The sequence below is a fragment of the Eleginops maclovinus genome, chromosome 4 (assembly GCF_036324505.1).
Source record: "Eleginops maclovinus isolate JMC-PN-2008 ecotype Puerto Natales chromosome 4, JC_Emac_rtc_rv5, whole genome shotgun sequence".
In the NCBI taxonomy this organism is placed as follows: Eukaryota; Metazoa; Chordata; class Actinopteri; order Perciformes; family Eleginopidae; genus Eleginops; species Eleginops maclovinus.
This window is the reverse complement of record NC_086352.1, coordinates 10,236,052-10,253,305: the sequence shown is the minus strand read 5'-3', so window position 1 is coordinate 10,253,305 and position 17,254 is coordinate 10,236,052. Positions and strand designations below refer to the sequence as shown.

At 41.6% G+C, this 17,254-nt stretch overlaps 1 protein-coding gene across 3 annotated transcripts in view; it reads right to left on the bottom strand.

The window, feature by feature from the left end:
* LOC134863174 (SH2 domain-containing adapter protein F-like) overlaps positions 1–17,254 on the bottom strand; it is a 97,456-nt gene that overhangs the window by 41,368 nt on the left and 38,834 nt on the right. The gene's annotated exons all lie outside the window — the stretch shown is intronic.

Below are 17,254 nucleotides of genomic sequence, written 5' to 3'. Positions count from 1 at the left end.
GCACCTTTCCCTGAGGAGTAAACAAGACACAACACTCGCAGAAAGAAAGGATGTCGCTTCGATTGTCAGGAATACGTTGTGGATTCATGTTGTTTGGCCGACTGAGGCTGATATACGAGTAAACTACTTAACATTGACGTGTGCTCACGGTGACACATAAAACAAAAGAGAACAGAACACAAATCCCTGCGCTTCATAACAGCATGTAACAAACATCAGTTTAGTTTCCCTGCACATGAACTTTCTAATTTAAATATTTTTCAAATTTGCTTTGTGCACACCCTACAAAGAGCTGTCCAATAAAGGCAAACTCATTTTCCTTAATGAATCAACCACACAGCAAAAACCTCCAAAAGACTGCACAATGAATGCAAATGGTCCCCAAGGGGGCCCTGTAGAAAATGAGCTCTTGTAAACAAAACTGATTACCCAGGAAAAAACAAGCTGCAATGTAAACCTTGACTAAGCTAGTTCTATTGCTGCCTAATGAGCAGATCCTTTCACACCTCCCGCTGCACCGCCATCCTTACACGGTATTTACACGCAGCGGCTGATACACTGCGGGAGCGGGACTGGTTTAGAGGCTGCTGACGGAGGGTTCGTGGAATTAGAGTTAAAGATTTTTGGCTTATTCCACAGTGACCCCGGGTTAAAGGACTGATTTGCCAATATTAGCTCGTAATAGAAAAGCCATTGGAATTAGCATATTTAATTTTGAATGCCGGATCTCTGTGATTGCTTCTGGAAATATGATATATATGCAGCAAAATTCTGATTACTGTCTTCTCTTTCCTTTAACAGTGCTTATTTACACCATCGCTCCTTTTGGATAATATTATATAGAAATGCAGCGGCGGAGGAGACCACTTCAGCATTATCATTTTCTCTATTTAATTTAATAATAATTTCATATTTAATAATCTCTGTTTAATTATTTAAAGACATGTCTTTGAGTTAAATTATTTTTTCTTTTTTTATTGTATTCTATGAACTACTGACAATTGTTCTCTGTTTTGAAATTCAACAGAAACTGGAATGGCTGCCGTACATGTAGAGATAAAGATTTAAGACAAAACAGTCTCTTATTTTTTTCTGGAGCTGTAGGTTATAACTTGTTATGTACCATACATCTCTTTACACTCGTTTTCGTCACTTATGTGGAAAATGTTATCACTTTCACTACGAATTCATGTCGTAAAAAAGCAACCTTATATGTATAGGATTATGTTGAGCAAATCAATCTTTATATGTTGAGGTCCTTTAACTAATAGGGATTACACAATCCCAGAAATTAAGCAGTCTCTACTAATACCAGTGACATAGAAAAAAAACATCCAATTCATTTAAACTTAAATTCATCTACAGTCCAACCATTTCAATGCTGCCTGTTTTTTTTAAAGACCTTTATTTCCTGTCTAATATCTTTTTTAAATTGCTGTTAAAACATCACACTCAAACAACTGGCTTTGCAGTTTCTAGAACCACATTATGATAACTTTTTCTTCTTTTTTAGTAGAGCTTTAACACACTGTAATCCCAATATGAACCTCTGCTCACTGGCTGCTACGAGCTAACAGCTAATATTACCTAGCTTTCCACCTGCTGTATTCAGTTTTGTTGTTCAAAATGTAAGAGTAAAATATTAATGCACACACTAAATAAAGACACGATGCCTGATTAGTCTCATAGCTGAACAATGATTACACCACAATATTACTATGTCAGTGTCTGTTGGGCAAGGCCACATACCTGAGTTTTATGACGCCTCTATGTTGGCCGGGCCCCAGACATGTGCAATCAGCGCGCCACGTGGGCTTCTCCACCAACAGCAGCAGCACTAGTCGCTAGGGAAACCTCTGCCAAACATCCGTCAGCATACCACTGCCTTTTATAGCCCAAGCCCCAAAAAAATTAAACACTCCAAAAGAAACTACAACTTTGAGGGAGAGATCTCTGCCAGCACAGAGTTCTAGGAAAGGCAGTGTCACTGTTGCAGGAGAGTCATAAACATCTGCCTGGAATCGTGTTGGGGAGTTGCACGGCAATGTCCCAGAGAGTATATTTGTACCAAGCATTTAAAAAGTCAATTGCAATCCCGTAAAAACACTCATGCCAATAAAAATGTATGATGCTGAGTGAGTAATCTTTGCCTCATCCCCTTCCCGGATCCAATAACGTGCTTCTGTCATTGTGGGTAGACAAACTGCAGTACAAGAATGATAAGAGATCCAAGCTATGGGTCACCCCTCTGAGGTAGCAGAAAGAGTTGAAGGGCTAGTTTAAAGAGATCAGCTTGCTTAGGAGTCATTAACTCATGACCATGCAGTTTAAAAATGAAGATTATCTATGTAGGAGATTTATTCTTTGATGATTTCAAAGACAAATCAAGTAAGAAAAGATAAGAAATATGACTAATAGGTAGGTAATTAATGGTCGAAAGTAGGTGAACATGCAGCAGTGATGTGCCCAACGAGGCTTCCATCTCTCCCTGCATCCGCTGCTTCCCTCAGGAGTGTAATCATCCTCCATGTGGTCTGGCTGCATCCTTCAACCCCAGCAGGAATGCCTTCCTCAACGCCAAAACCTCTCTCATAAAATGTGGATGCAAGCAAATCCCAAAGAGCCTGACCATCGAGCGGGATAAAGCTCACTCTGTCACCGGGGCCGGGAGCGTGTTATCACAGGGTTGTGAGCAGCTGCCGAGCGTGTTTCGTAAAGGAATGCCAGTGTTGATTCAAGCCATCTCTCTCTACACGTCATGCTATACGAAAAAGGAGAACCACACCGCCCATTTTCTACCATAATTATTCACATACACACAAAGAGACATACTAAAAAAACTCCACCTTGTAGAGTAAAACCATCCATTACTGAGGTCTAAAATACCACGCAGGGCCTCACAAGGATACATATCTGCTGCTGGCCTGGTATTCAGCTGGTGAGAGAAGCAGCAAATGGGAGGTTTCTGGATTCCTCCCCCAGCTGTGTGGGCGACTCCACTCAAACAAATCTCTGTTAGCGAAAGGTCAGCCGGCTCACACACTAATATCAGGCCTGTAGTAACGTGTGCATATTTGAGGGGCACACATGACTGGCATAAATGTCCGTACAATACACAAGGGATGGACAACAGTTCACACACCCATGGAGTCACGTCACGCTGTCACTGCCCCCCCACCCCCCACGTCCTTACAGTGTGCAAAGGGTGGGCTGACAAGACCCATCCCGCTCAGAGCTGCTAACACATTCTTGCACCTGCTGCCTCCCTCATGACGGCTGCTTATCCGCTCTCTTCGGGGAGCACACACACACTGGATTCCACACTGGTGAGGCGGATGAATGTGGAACAGTCATAATCTCTCAGCTACGCGCAGTTGTGCCGTTAACCTCTGACAAGTGTAATTCTAACTCCAGCTCTCAGTTTTCTCAGGTGAATAAAACATAGTTTGAGAAGCAGGCTCTAAGGATCTGACAGGAAATGTAGGTAGATGATGAAATGTTAGTGTGTGTGTGTATGTGTGTGTGTGTGTGTGTCTCTGAATGTTAGAAACTTTTGATTTATGCTGAGTGGGAGTTTGGAGTGTATACCGTGTGACTGTAATACTACGTGTGTTTGTACAGGCAGACTAACAAATGAAGGCAGAATATTGCAGCAGTGTGTGGAGCAGCCAGCTAAACACATGGAGACAGAGCCTCAGTCCTGTGGGCGTGGAGATGAAAGCCTAAGAAGTCTGACTTCTTGCACTTCCTGCTGAGACACAGGAAGCTTCCAGAATCCTGTCAGGAACAGGAGGGGCCGTTTTAATTTCTGGCTCAGAGTCTCCAGAACTTGTTCCTTCACACGCTAGAGCCAAAGGAAAAACTGAGAGCGTACACAGTCATGACGGAAACAGCATCATCGCTAATTCCTCTAAATCACTGAATAATGTCGGAAGCATCTTATCACTGTGCTCTCTGTGTACTGACATTTGCTGCTGCTGTTGTGTAAATTCTTGAGGACACACTGCGGAAGATGTGGCACCGGCAAACTCCATTCTCCACCGGCTCAATGATGTCTGACCTTTCTGCTGGCAGTCTGCGAAACAGGGAGCTCAGCTCAGCAGCGAGTCCTGTCAGAGTGGAGTGGCAGGAGCGGCTGAGGAATATTGACGACTCGGTGAACTCATGAATAAACACGTGGATGGATGAAGCAGTTGTTGCGAATGAGGGGGGGGGAACGCTTTTTGTTCCCTTGAAACGGTCGCATTTGAATGGCTGTCTGCTTGCATTAGCAGGCTTCATTTATAACATTCATTAGCCATTCATGGTCTTTTTGAACTGGATCTGCAGCCTCCCCATGGCTCCTGATACACTTACATAGGCCATGTAATGCCTGCAGGACAATTCAATTAGAAGAGGGGCATTTGATCACTATTAAGCCTCAAGACTCACGTACTAAAAGCATCATTTATCCCCATCGAGGTCTATTGTATGACCATAGAAGATTAAGCGTTCTGAACATTTTCTGGAATGCGACACATGGCTTACCAGAACTGTTAGTGCTAAACCAGATTATCCTTGTATGTGGCTGTCCTAAAAATGGAGCCCAGCAGAATTAATGGCAGCTTGTTTTTATTGTTTCTCCTACAATAGATTCTGGTTGAACACGGGCCATTTGTTGGCCCTCTCATCATGATCGCACAGCTTCCTTGAGGGAGCAACAGAGGGAGATGAAATCAATCAAAATAAGCCCATCTGCAGACTTCACTTTAGATCATCATCAAAACAAGTCCTTGAAAACCCTCCACCTAGACAAAAAAAGGGGAATTGTGCTATAAAAAACTCTTCCAAAACCTGTTTATGCTGACTTTGCCAAGTGGGAGAGGAATGAGTAAGAGTCGGCAATGAAAATAAGGGGAATGGATGGATGAAGATGCCAGGAAGTGAGAAAGGGCCGTGTGTGAGCGGCTCCCGGTGCCAGCTGACCCACTGTTGGCAGGTCTGCTGCTCTCAACAGTGTCCCGGCACAGAGGGGGATCCTCGGTAATTTGTCCGCTTGTTTGGATAATCCACCATCTGCCTCCCTGCGAAAGCCCTCAGGCCCGTCCAGAAGCATTCATATTGGACCCTGAATGCTAAACATATGGGGTCAAGCAAAAAGAATCCCAAGATTCTCTGAGGGTGTAACAATTAAAAAACAAGACTCAATCAGGAGGACATGGTTAGAGAGAACATGGGTCTACAAACGTCTTAAATGTATGAACACAGAAAGCCTTGTTTGCATGCTTTATAGGAACCGCCTTGTTATGCCTATAAAAGATGTTTATTGGAAGCCAAGCCCTCATTTTGATTCACTATATTTTTTAAGACGTCTCCATCGGCATCAAACACACAGTAAAGGTGTTATAGGTAAACTGCACTGGTGGAAGACAGACGTGGAAAAAAATATCAATAGTGTGCATCCTAAGAAACTTGTTAGAGCACATCCTCTACATGATTTACCGTTTATCCGTCAGTGGACAAGCGGACCGACTGGCTTTTCACAGCCTCGGATCAAAGTCTATCTGGATCCTCTGATGTTCGAAAACAGTCCTGTGCTTTGCTGTCGTTGATGAGAAATATAGAGCGCTCTCCAGAATGAATGAATCCTTTTCAAATACAGATTGTAAAACAAGTCTGCTCCACCACACAAGCCCAGCAGAAATTATATTTGCCAAAGTGAAGGAAGCAGAAGGATGGTGTACTCAAATGTCATGGAAAATCCATCTCAGACAGGTTTGCCATTCTGTCAAGAAATATTACTTTCAATTTCCTGGTTGTTTATGGGCACGGGGAATGGAGACAGATGTGAAGCTTTTATCTGGCTGGATTCTCAAATGACCTTTAAGAAATAGGAAAATTACTTTCCAGATCCTTTCAGGGTGAGAGCAGGATCAGGGCGAATACTGCATGAGTGATACGGTGATATTCAAAGCAATTGTCAGATGCTAGAAATGGCAAGAAATAAATAACCTGGTTTAAAAAAAGAAAATACAGTGTGTCCCCAATCTCCCCATGAGTCTACTGTATGTACGTTATGTAGAATCTCACTATGAAGAAGGAAGGAAACCAAACATGACCTATTGACATTATGAATCTCATTCCTTACCCACCTTCTTCCTCATACAGATTAGGTATTGTACTTCTAACAGCAGCAACATATGAATTGGTTAAATGTTAGTAGAGCAATGGAGCAACCAGCCAGACTTGGCAGAGATGCATTTTGAGAATGACTCACTTTGTCGTACGCGTACGATTGCCTTTCAGACTTTTCTCCTATTGTATTCCCTTTCTGACAACAGCGTATCGTGGAACCGGCACGCATTGCTTTGAGGTGCCATGAAATGACAAACACAAAGCTTTAATAAGAGGATGTATTGAATCGCCAGGGGGTGTGACCGGGCCTGGAGAGGATCAGTGAGGTTGAAACAGGTTGTTCTTCTTAGTCTTTAGCCTGGCAGTATGGCTGAGTGCCTCAAAGGTGTGTTAATCTCACAAACTGAAATTTATGGTGACTTAAAAACAAATGACTATCACGGTAATAAAAGATGGGCCACCCACACCTGCTGGTCCTACACTAACATTATTCCCTGGAGGACACATCACTGTGGATCTGCTTAATCATTGGGTAATTTACGATGGCTCTGAAGACGATGAAATAAATCCTGAACAGGGCGCTCAGGAAATGGCCATCAGGTCTTTTTTAAGAGGACCAACAGAGGTGTTTTGGGTAGTTTGCTGATTTTTGTGCCATAACTACTAGCTACTTTACATGGGATATAAACAACAAGTACAGAGAATATTCAAACAGAGAAAGACCTTTCTGAGGCTTAATGTCCTTGCTTGATTCTTACCATTGTTGGTGTTGTACCCAAAGAGTTGACTGATTAATAGTAATAGATAGTAATAGGTAATAGAGTTTTACATTTCTTGAAAATTCTAAGACAAGTTTAGTTATACAACCCTTTATTCATGATTGGGACACATTCATGTTGGAACAAAAACACAACACAATTCCCTGTAAAATATTAACTTACCATTCAGTATACCGTGTACTTAATTTTTGGCCAAATTGTTGGTTTTGCCGGGTTGTACTTATTGGGCAAGCCAACACTTTTTAATGATTTATTCCTGCCACTACTACAATATTTGTTTTGGCTCTTGCAAATTCCACCTTTGCTGTATTGACACCTTCTTTTTCAGGGGTAAATCTCACAATCACAATAAGCACAATCTTAGTGAATCCAAAACATAATGATCCTTTATTTATCATTCAATCATTTGCATTAAAAGACACTTACTAGAACTGGCCCATAATATTTGTAATGTAAGGCATGGGACAGGACTGAGACCAAACTTGCAGAAAACAGTCCAACTTTTGAGGAGATGAAGAACAATGACCTGTCAGACTGCAGTAATAAGGGACAGGGTCAGGGAAATGTGACACACAGCTTGTTAAACCAGCGGCTTTTTGCAAATTACCCCTTCGGTGGCACAGCTAGAACTTTTTAAGTGTTTTGTTTCAGTGTTTTAGTCAGCTGGGACATAATCAACCGGAACAACACATGCATATATCTGGATATGTGTCAGAGAGGCCTTAATAATTAATTTGACAAACACATTATGGAAAATTTTCAGTGTCATGCGACGGGCTGTCGTTTCTTGAGGAGCAGGACTACTTCATTGTCTAAACGCTTACCGGTGCAACTTCACATCTGCTCACTCCTCCAGAATGCTGAATGAGTGCAAATTGCTATAATGAAGCTATTTCATTATGGGGATGAGCAGTGCTGAATAAACAGGAACAACAAGGCAGAGTGCTTCATTGAGCCATCTGTGGAAGTGCTTTGGCAAGGAGTGCTGTGTTTACAACACTGAAGGCTGGCAGGAGGACATAGATGACTTCTAGCTAAGTGGAACAACACCGTCTCCAACTTCTAGTGATCTATAAACAAAACTAATGAACAGCTCGGGAGTTGGATGGAAGCACGCTCCAAACTATAGGTCATTAATATTCAAGTGAGGTTGGTGTCATTTTGGAAAGCGTCAGCATCAATGTTTTCTTACTCTTATTTAATAACACCAGGAAGTCAAAGCTTATGCAAAAACTGTCCATAGATACTGAAATTATGGAATTATGGTTTATTATCAACAGAGGGAGGAACTATATCGTTTTAATACGGCAGACAGAGCACAGAAGAAGAAACTACTTTGGGCTGATGTTGAGAAGATAAAAGCTGAAGAACACAGTGATAAAAAAAACACTCTACTGACTTCAGGGAATAGACAGCAAGCGGATAAAATAGGCCAGGGGCAAATTCAACATATTTCACAAACAGCAAGGAGGGAAGGAGAGGTAAGGTAAAGTATTATTATTAACAGTACAACACCATGGGTTGGGAAGGTATTGATGCTCACACTGATTTTAAAGTGTGTATTTCAGGGCCTTTGTATAAAAAATGTGAAGACAATTATTTGAATTCAAAAGATTTTCTTTGACACAAATATTGTCGGGTTATTTTGTTCGGATTGATTTTTTGACTGAAAAAGAGTCCAAGGCAACAACAGAGTCACACAAAAGGCATGCCTAATGAGTGCAAGTTGTTCCCTGCTTTTGAAAGACTTCAGAATTGAAATTCAGGGTATGTATGAGGGTGGAAAAGTGGATAAGAAAAAACTACTTATTTGTGAAATAGACAAAAAAATCCAAAAGCAGAATAGATTTTGTTTTCTGGAATAACTGTGCAGAATACAAATCATACTGAGCATGCTACATATGGTCAATTAAATGCTCTTATGTGATCATATAACACATCATCCATGTATATAAAAACATGTATGCATTTCTACTCAAGCACCTGTGACGTTCTGCTTATGTGGTGACCTCTTTAAGTGCCCCCCCTCCTCTCCTGTAATAAAGACCGTATAAATCAGCTAATGTACATTCACAAGTCACGCTCCAGAGACGGGTACATGCTAAAGACGGACACATCCCCATCCCATAAATCTCTATTCTCACCAACGCATCAGTCTGGATCGGCTCATTTCCATGCCCGAGTCACATTCTCCAGACATGTCATAATTACTCGTCTCCTGACGTTCATTAAGCAACATGCTGATTTCCCTCCTCCCTTCAATTGGGATTAATTTACCACTTTTAAAAGCCGAGCCAGTTCTTCCATTAGAATGAAGGCCAGATAGAGAGATGTGTCGGAAAGCTAGTGTGTGTACAGTGTGTGTGTGAGCACTGTTGATTGCTGTGATGGGCCGGGGCAGCTGCTCTCCCTGTCATCTCTGTCACAGTGATGGGGTTGATATTCAGCCACACAGCATGCGTGTTGCTCGCCGCTCAGGCCTGCGTCTCATCCTCCTGTTTCACTGCTAATACACATCACCACTTAATGAGCTACACATCATGGGGGGGGGGGGGGGTGGCCGATAATTATTCAACAGCAGTAAGTTAGATTGATATCTTTAAAACCTGCTCACTGCAGCAGTTAATATGTGAATGACTTCATGACGTAAACGGAGTAGCCTCCTTAGCATTTCAGATTTTTCATAATGAGTACAGAATAGATAATGGTTACAAATGGCTTAGGGGGGAAAAGGAAAGCATAACACCTGCATGGTACGCTATCTCTACAGTAGTTATTCTAATCTACAGCATGCCCCCAGGAAGTGCTCAGGACTTTGAGAAAATATTCGCAGCGTTCAAACGGCGGTACTACAACTTCTGTATCAGTCCGTGACGTCACCCGGCCCAGAAAGACTTTTCCCATTGACTTACATTGGGAAAGAGACGTCTGTAAATCGGTGGTTAATTTTGTTTAACTAAATAAACGACCCAGTATGAACCTAATTATATCCCCTATTGAAAACATTTGGTCCTTAAAGTTGTAAAATGCCCTAAAGCAGGGCTGGACTGGCATCTGAAAAGGGCCCGGGCACTTTTGATCACCCAAGGGCCAAGCGCCATTTTTTTATATATATATATATAAATCTTCCACTCCCATTTCAACGTTCTGATTTGGCTTTAAACACAACAATATAAGTTGGAAACCAAATCTAGTCAGAGCAATATTTGACACCAAAGCTAAGGCACCACACACACACACACACACACACTACTGTATGTTTTAAGTCTTACTGAATAAAATTAAACCTGTAGTAATAATTTCCTTGGTTAAATGTTTTTATACTTTCAGCTTAAAATTGCTCCAATCCACATACTGTTAGTGAGCTTACTGAATGGAATGTTAACACACACACACCCCCACACAAAATTTGAGGTGATGACTTGGGTCAAGTGAGGGCCTCTAGGGAGGGGCGGGCCTTCGAGAACCAAGGAATTTCATTGGACTAGCCAAATGTGCCTCAAGAGAAGCATCCAATGGGCCACGATGTGTCATGTTTTTACCGTAGCAATCAATAAAAAATATAATATATATAATGTATGTTTTGTTTCCGGCCCTGGGAAGGCCCAAAACGTTGGAAGGCCTGGCGGGATTTGCCCGGTACGCCAGATAGCCAGTCCAGCCATGCCCTAAAGGCTGAATCCATATTTATTTTCTCTCTCCATTCATTCTAGTGAGCCGAGACCGGGAGATCGGGGGCGGGGCTTAAGGGACACCTCAACTGCGCATGCTCTATGGTCTCGACAGCCAGGCATGATGGGTCATTTGTGACGTTTTGCTATCGAGAATCTCAGGCCATTTCGTCTTCATGCGCCAATGAGCAGCTCTCATAGGAATGAACGAGGTCCCGCCTCCGACGCTGTACCCAGTTCTTATTATACGTCCCTGTTCTACAGGCATATTTCGAATGCCAATCAGACGCAAAATAAAATAAACATTAAATGTTCCTCTTGGTTCCGTTTCAAAAGAGTGAACAGATGGGCTTATTCCACTCTCTTCCATTTAAGGTCTGAAGGGTTATCAGAGTAACACAATCAGCAGTTAGGCAGCTTGCCCAATCTCTCATTTCCCCGCCATTTTAACACAGTATTACAGTCAGATTGGTGAGCCATGTCTCAATAACACCTGATCTCACGCAGACGATGATGCTCATTGCATTCTTCATAATGCCATTAGATGTCACGGCCAATCATCAGATCACATATGAATTTAGGTTAATGAAAGCCGGAGAATCCCATTGCAGCTTCTACCTTCAGCATTAAAATAGCTTTGCACAGTAAAAAATTAGGACATTTAAATGATATGTGTCATGAACGATTAGAGTTCTGCTGTTAGAAATTAGAAGTGCTGAGGGTCTGTCAGCTGGCTTAACTGCAGTAGGCTATAACTGTACCTGGCACGAAAATAATCACGTCATTGGTTAACATTATGAATGCATGATAGTGCATTTTTACCAATATCTTCCAAAACTTTCTAGCTGATTGCTAAAACAGATATATGCATATTTGATTCTACCTAATTGAGGAGAACATCAAGAACCACCTAGAGTGGAATTTAGAGATTAGTGATGTTTACTGCTTGAGAGAAACCACCTTTCCCAGATATGAGCTAATGACTTAAGAGTAAAATTAGCATTACATCATTAACATTAGAAATACATTCGACCAACTATTCACCAATAACGATCTCTACTGATTTACATTAGTCAACTCTGTATGTTTTATCATGTTTATTTAGGGTAAGGAGGTCAAAAAGTCAGTAAGTCATCACGCTCACTTGACTTCAGGACTGTTTCCATATTGTAGAACCCAGTCAGGCAGAACCGATATTGTCCTGGAGTTTATCTTGCTGATTTTAACAGCACTTGAGAAACACAGCACTGGTATAGACAAACTTTGCAAGACAGGGAGGCACTGCTCCTGTTTGCACAGATTAAATTCCATGTTAGGAAGAAGACCTTTTTGGTCCAGCATTTCCAAAGAAGTCTGATGAAGGTTTCTCATGAAGTGTCAGGGTGTATTCAGACCAAGCCCATAGCACTTTCACTTTGCTTCTAACAGTGAGGTCTGATGTATAGGATAAAAAGGTCTTTTATTTTACTCGGGAAATTAAAGGTCTCACTTTATCATTCATTCTATTAAAGCCAAATAGAAAGACTGTAACCCTAACATGAAAGATCACAGTTTTAGAGATTACAACTGATGCGTTTCCACTAAAAGTCTTGTCCGTGTCCTTCAGCAAACACTGAATTGAAGTGAGAGCTGTAAATGCATTATCAACCTTCGCTTTCTGGGATTGTTGCATTAGAGCTCTACACTGGCTTCCTATATTCCAAATAATCATGTTTAATTGACTACTGTTGGCTTGTAAACAGTGATGTCGGTAACTTAGTAACGCGTTACTCTAATCTGCCCACTTTTTTCATTAACGAGTAATCTAACGCATTACTATTTCCAAACCAGTAATCAGATTAAAGTTACTTATCCAGGTCACTGTGCGTTACTATTTTTGTCATTTTCCTTAGTAAAAAGATATATTTTTACTTTCTTCTTGCGTCTCGGGGAGTGACGTCTACGCGACAATTAAGTCATGTTTTCAGCATGAGGACAACTCACGTGTAACACCACGCAGTGACACAAACGTAAACAACAATGGAGGGAGGAGAGATATGCGCGTTTTCTAGCTGAAAATACAGTCACTATTCTGAGCTTTTTGAGTCAGCTAAAGATGACAGTATTAAGGTTCGTTGAACACTCTGTGCTGGCGACAAAGTGCTATGTAGATTCAAAAACATTACGTCAAATTTTAAGAAACATTTGGAGTGGGGGGGGGGGGGGCAGCTGCTGAAAGTAACTAATAAAGTAACTTGTAATCTAACGTAGTAGCTGTGGCAACACTGCTTGTAAAGCACTGAAAAGTCTATGGCCCAAATAAATGACTGATCTTCTGTTAAATTATGACATTCAAGAACGAGTCTGCTTTCTGTCCCAGAGTCAAAACTCATAAACAAGGGTTCAGTGCATGCGCCATATACCTGCAACTCAGCTAAACCCTTTAATGCTGCCTTTTTTAAATTCAGAAATAGTTAATTTCATTAAAATGTTTTACCTGGTTTTCTAATCTGTTGTTTCTTTAATGAGTGTTTTGTACTCAAATGTCCTTTTGTTGTTGCCCCTCTTTTGTATCGATGCTTTAAAGGTTTTCTTTGTTGGTTGTTTTCAGAAAAGCTTTTTGAATTGCCTTGTTATTAAAATGTGCTGTATATAGATACAGTTGCCTTGACTTACATTGTTATAATGAGCAAGAGAGTTACATACTGACCAGTTTACTTTCCGATGAGGTTAGGCTCGTTGTTTACTGGCTGCTGTGTTTCTGTGAAATGATTTCACTTGAGTAATAGGAATAAATTAGTTCTGTCATTGTTAAGCTTCAAATAAGGAGTTATGGGAATAATTAGCATGATAAACACCGCGCTGCTTTATTTAGAACATCTGCAGTGCTTATTCTTTATTAATATGATCGCTACGTTGATGTCCATGTGGGAGGACGAGCGTTTATCAAGCAGAGAGATCAGCGGGCGGCTTCCCTACAACAGGGACGCAGCCGATGTCTCAAACAAGAAAATGTGAGGTCAGGTCAGTGCTATGCAGGACGAACCATGAATATAAATCAGCTACAGTATGAAGGAGGGCTGCCAATATAGAAACCAACTTGGCTGTTACACACCAAGCCAGATGGGAGAGAAATACATAGACTTGATGTGTCAGAAACGTCTAATAAAAGCATAGAAACGTTGCTGACCTCTGTTTTAGGGACAGAAATTAACACAAAACGACCTTCCCCTTTTTGTGAAGAAGATATGGCCACGTTTCACTAGAATTTAACCTATCTATGTGCGGCTGATTTGCCTATCTTTTACCTGTTGTTGACAATATTTCTCATTAAAGAGTAAAATGTAGCATGTTGGCCCACAAGAGCAAAACACAAGGGTGGCATTCATATTTCTAGTGATGCATGGTAATAAATTACAGGAATAATGCCAACTGCGAGCGATTGTTGTGGCTCTCTGCATAGAAAAACACACTCACTTGTCTGTAATGTTTGCCATGACTCGACACAAACATACTTATTGTGCTTCAAGAGTACACCAAGTCATCACTCATAAAAAGTGATAAAAGTTACAGCAGCATTATGAAATATTAACACATGCAAATTCAACGCAACATAATTGTTTTCATGTATCCTTTTCTTTTTGGTTCATCATCAGAATACAGTCTTAATCTGGGAATTCAAAGGGAAAGACCAATGTTTGCTAAACGGCTCTCAGGGTGATTGACGTCATGCTATATCACACCCGTTTGAGTTTTGCCTAATTAAAAAAGGGATTGATTGACAAGCTAATGACAGGCATGCTGCTGGAACAACACAACAGTTGCGGTCTGTAGATGAACAAACATCAAATTGTTGACTATTTACCATATTATAATATAGGCTGTTTACCTGCAGCAAATATAGGCTTTATTTAGAAAGCATCAAACAGTTTTCTGTCTTATGTCAGGTTTTATAGATAAACAGTTTTTAATTGCCATTCAGCTAGAGTCACAGTTAACAACTCTGGCAGTAGACATACAATCTGAGCAAGGACAATAGCTTTACTAGCTAGAGAGCTGCTTCATCAAGATTTAACATGTTTTTTTTTTTATATATACTGTATATGAAAACCACTGACAGGTAATTTTCAGCCATCCGTCATCGGTGTATGTAAATGTGTACAATGTTGACTAAGGCGCAGCTGAACACACTCACATTAACAAGCTTCTGCAAAGCAACAATCAACACTTATATGATGTTTCTACAGCATAAATTCCATGCAAGTAAAGCATGTCATAACAAATTGTCCTTTATACAAGAATGTCTTTTCATAGAGGATTTTGCACACTAGTTGAAAACCCATTCATATGAAATCAAGTATCACAATCCTGGGCTTATTTCCAAAAAAGAAAAGTCAATGGAACATTTCAACGGCTCAATTCTCAATCCTATATGAACACATCTCATCTGGCCTATTGAAGCAGAGTTTGGAGGTTTCTTTGCACAGTTGTTCTACGAGTGACTTTGCCAAACAGGCTCTCTGCCCCATATCCAGAGGGCCAGTCTGAACTTCAGGAAAAGTCGTGCCTGAAGCGTGTTGTGAAGCGAGAGTGAATCAATCTGAAGGCCCATATAGACATGGTAGCGCCAACAGCACTATAGTCTGACTTGTCTTAAAGTGTTTTGTGAAGCAGAACATCTTGTGTCTTTCAAACAGGGAGAGCTATTCTTAAACGCATGGATTATTTTAAAAATAAGGATTAAAAGCCTCCAGATACCTGCCTGTTTTCACATCACGCTAAGTGCCCTGACAGCATTTCAGCAAGGCAAGCATTCAGCAATCACCCCATCACTCTGATTCAACACTTTCCAGGGCCCGCCTTTGCTCGCTTAGGCTATTTCAATTATGCATCAACCACTGATCAAAGGCAATTAATAGGCAAAGAAGCCTTTTGACTCCGTGGCTCTTGACCTTGTAAGGCCTTCAGTTCTGTTGAATAAATGATCAGCCAGAGGGATCTTGTGTGTGCATAGTGCCGTTTGTAGATTGAAAGGTCTGCTGTGTTGAGAGCAGCACACACTTATTGTTTTAGACTTAGTCAGGTCTCTGGGGTTCTTCTGAAAGATTTACCTGCAGCCTTTGCAATGCCTGACTTTGTAGAAAGTGCAGATAACCATCAGCTGATCCATTCCCACACCTTCCATCAGTGGACAAGCGATCCCATTAGCAAACATCATCAGTATGCTGACAAAGGTATAAGGATCAGGGCATTGGGGCTCGACAACAGGCCGTTTTTTAAGCACGAGAAACCCGGACAAACAGGTTAGTATTCTCAAAGGAAAGACAGCTGGAGAAACAGATGCTTTATATCTTTGTGCAAGACAGCAGATATGCCCTTTGTCAGTGTGACCTTATTTCACAGTCACACATTATGACAAGCCCAAAACAGCAAGAATATAACTGCTGGGGAAAGAGCAGCTCCACTGAGGCAAGTGAAAGCTCGACCGTGTGCCAGTCACAATCCTGCTCAGGGATGAAAATCAACTGAAACTATTGAAATGGGACTTCCTCTATAACTAGTAAACTGTAGGAGAAAGCTTTAGTGAAGTACAAAGTGTTATACAACATACATCTGTCATCACCAATTCCACTTTGTGCAAAAACAGAGAAATATATAAAGCAGTATACCCATCTCTTTGCTGAAAGTGTACATGAACTCAATATAAAAGCCCATAATTCACAGCCTACATCCCATAGGGGTTTCTGCAATATTGTTTATTACAATGGTTCAGTTCCTTTTATATTATTCTGTACACAAGAGACCAACTCTTTTGTTGCACTTTATTGCAGAAAGCTCCTTCCTTTTCTCTGGACAGAAGAGTATGCGGCACGTAACGACTTTGTTAGAATCAACTAGGAGGGGGGGGCAAAGACATCCAGGATCATTATAGGTAGTGCGGAGATAGGCGGGATGTCAGACTTCCTCTCTTTCATTTTGTTTTAAGAACATGACCTATTTCTTTCACTGACTCCCCCTGTACATTTCGTCTTCTTTCCCCTGGTACATTTCCGTGCTTTTACAGAAGAGAGGCCTGAAAAGGAATGGGAGTTTTCATTCCGGATCTCCTTTTCAATTAAAATGCCTCGCCTGCCAGGAGGAGAAGCCGTCCAGCGCTTATGCAATCCTCTTCCAAAACACTAAGGCTAAGTGGCATTGGGAAGAGAAAGAACCAGAGTGAAAAGACGAAAGAGAGACGGGGAGGAATGAAAGGAGTGCAGGAGGGGCGATCCTCACAAGTGTCTGGCACTGTCTGACCCACTGAGTGGCTTTCCTTTGTCAGGATGTGGAGAGTGTGGGTGGGAGGGAAGCTTCCGTCTCCATTTACACGCTTACTTCACAGACAGGGTCACTCTGACGCCACACGCCTCCACAAAGCTCTCGTAATTGTGCCAGGCGGCAGGTAAACACAAAGCCAGTCCACCTGACGTCACGGGCCCATGCCTCTCATGAAAGTCTCCAACTGATCAAGAAGTTTTCATCAAGGGGGCTGCGGAGCTGGAACTGCAGAGAAACTTTGATAAATATAGGGGGTGATAACCAAACTCCCCAAGGAGCGAGGCTAGAATGAGAAATGGGGAACAAAAGGCAAGCACCAAGGTTTTGCAAAGTGAAACTGCTGTGGTGGCTTTGCGTGAACCCCCTCCTCTTCTCCCAAACCCCTCAGCAGCC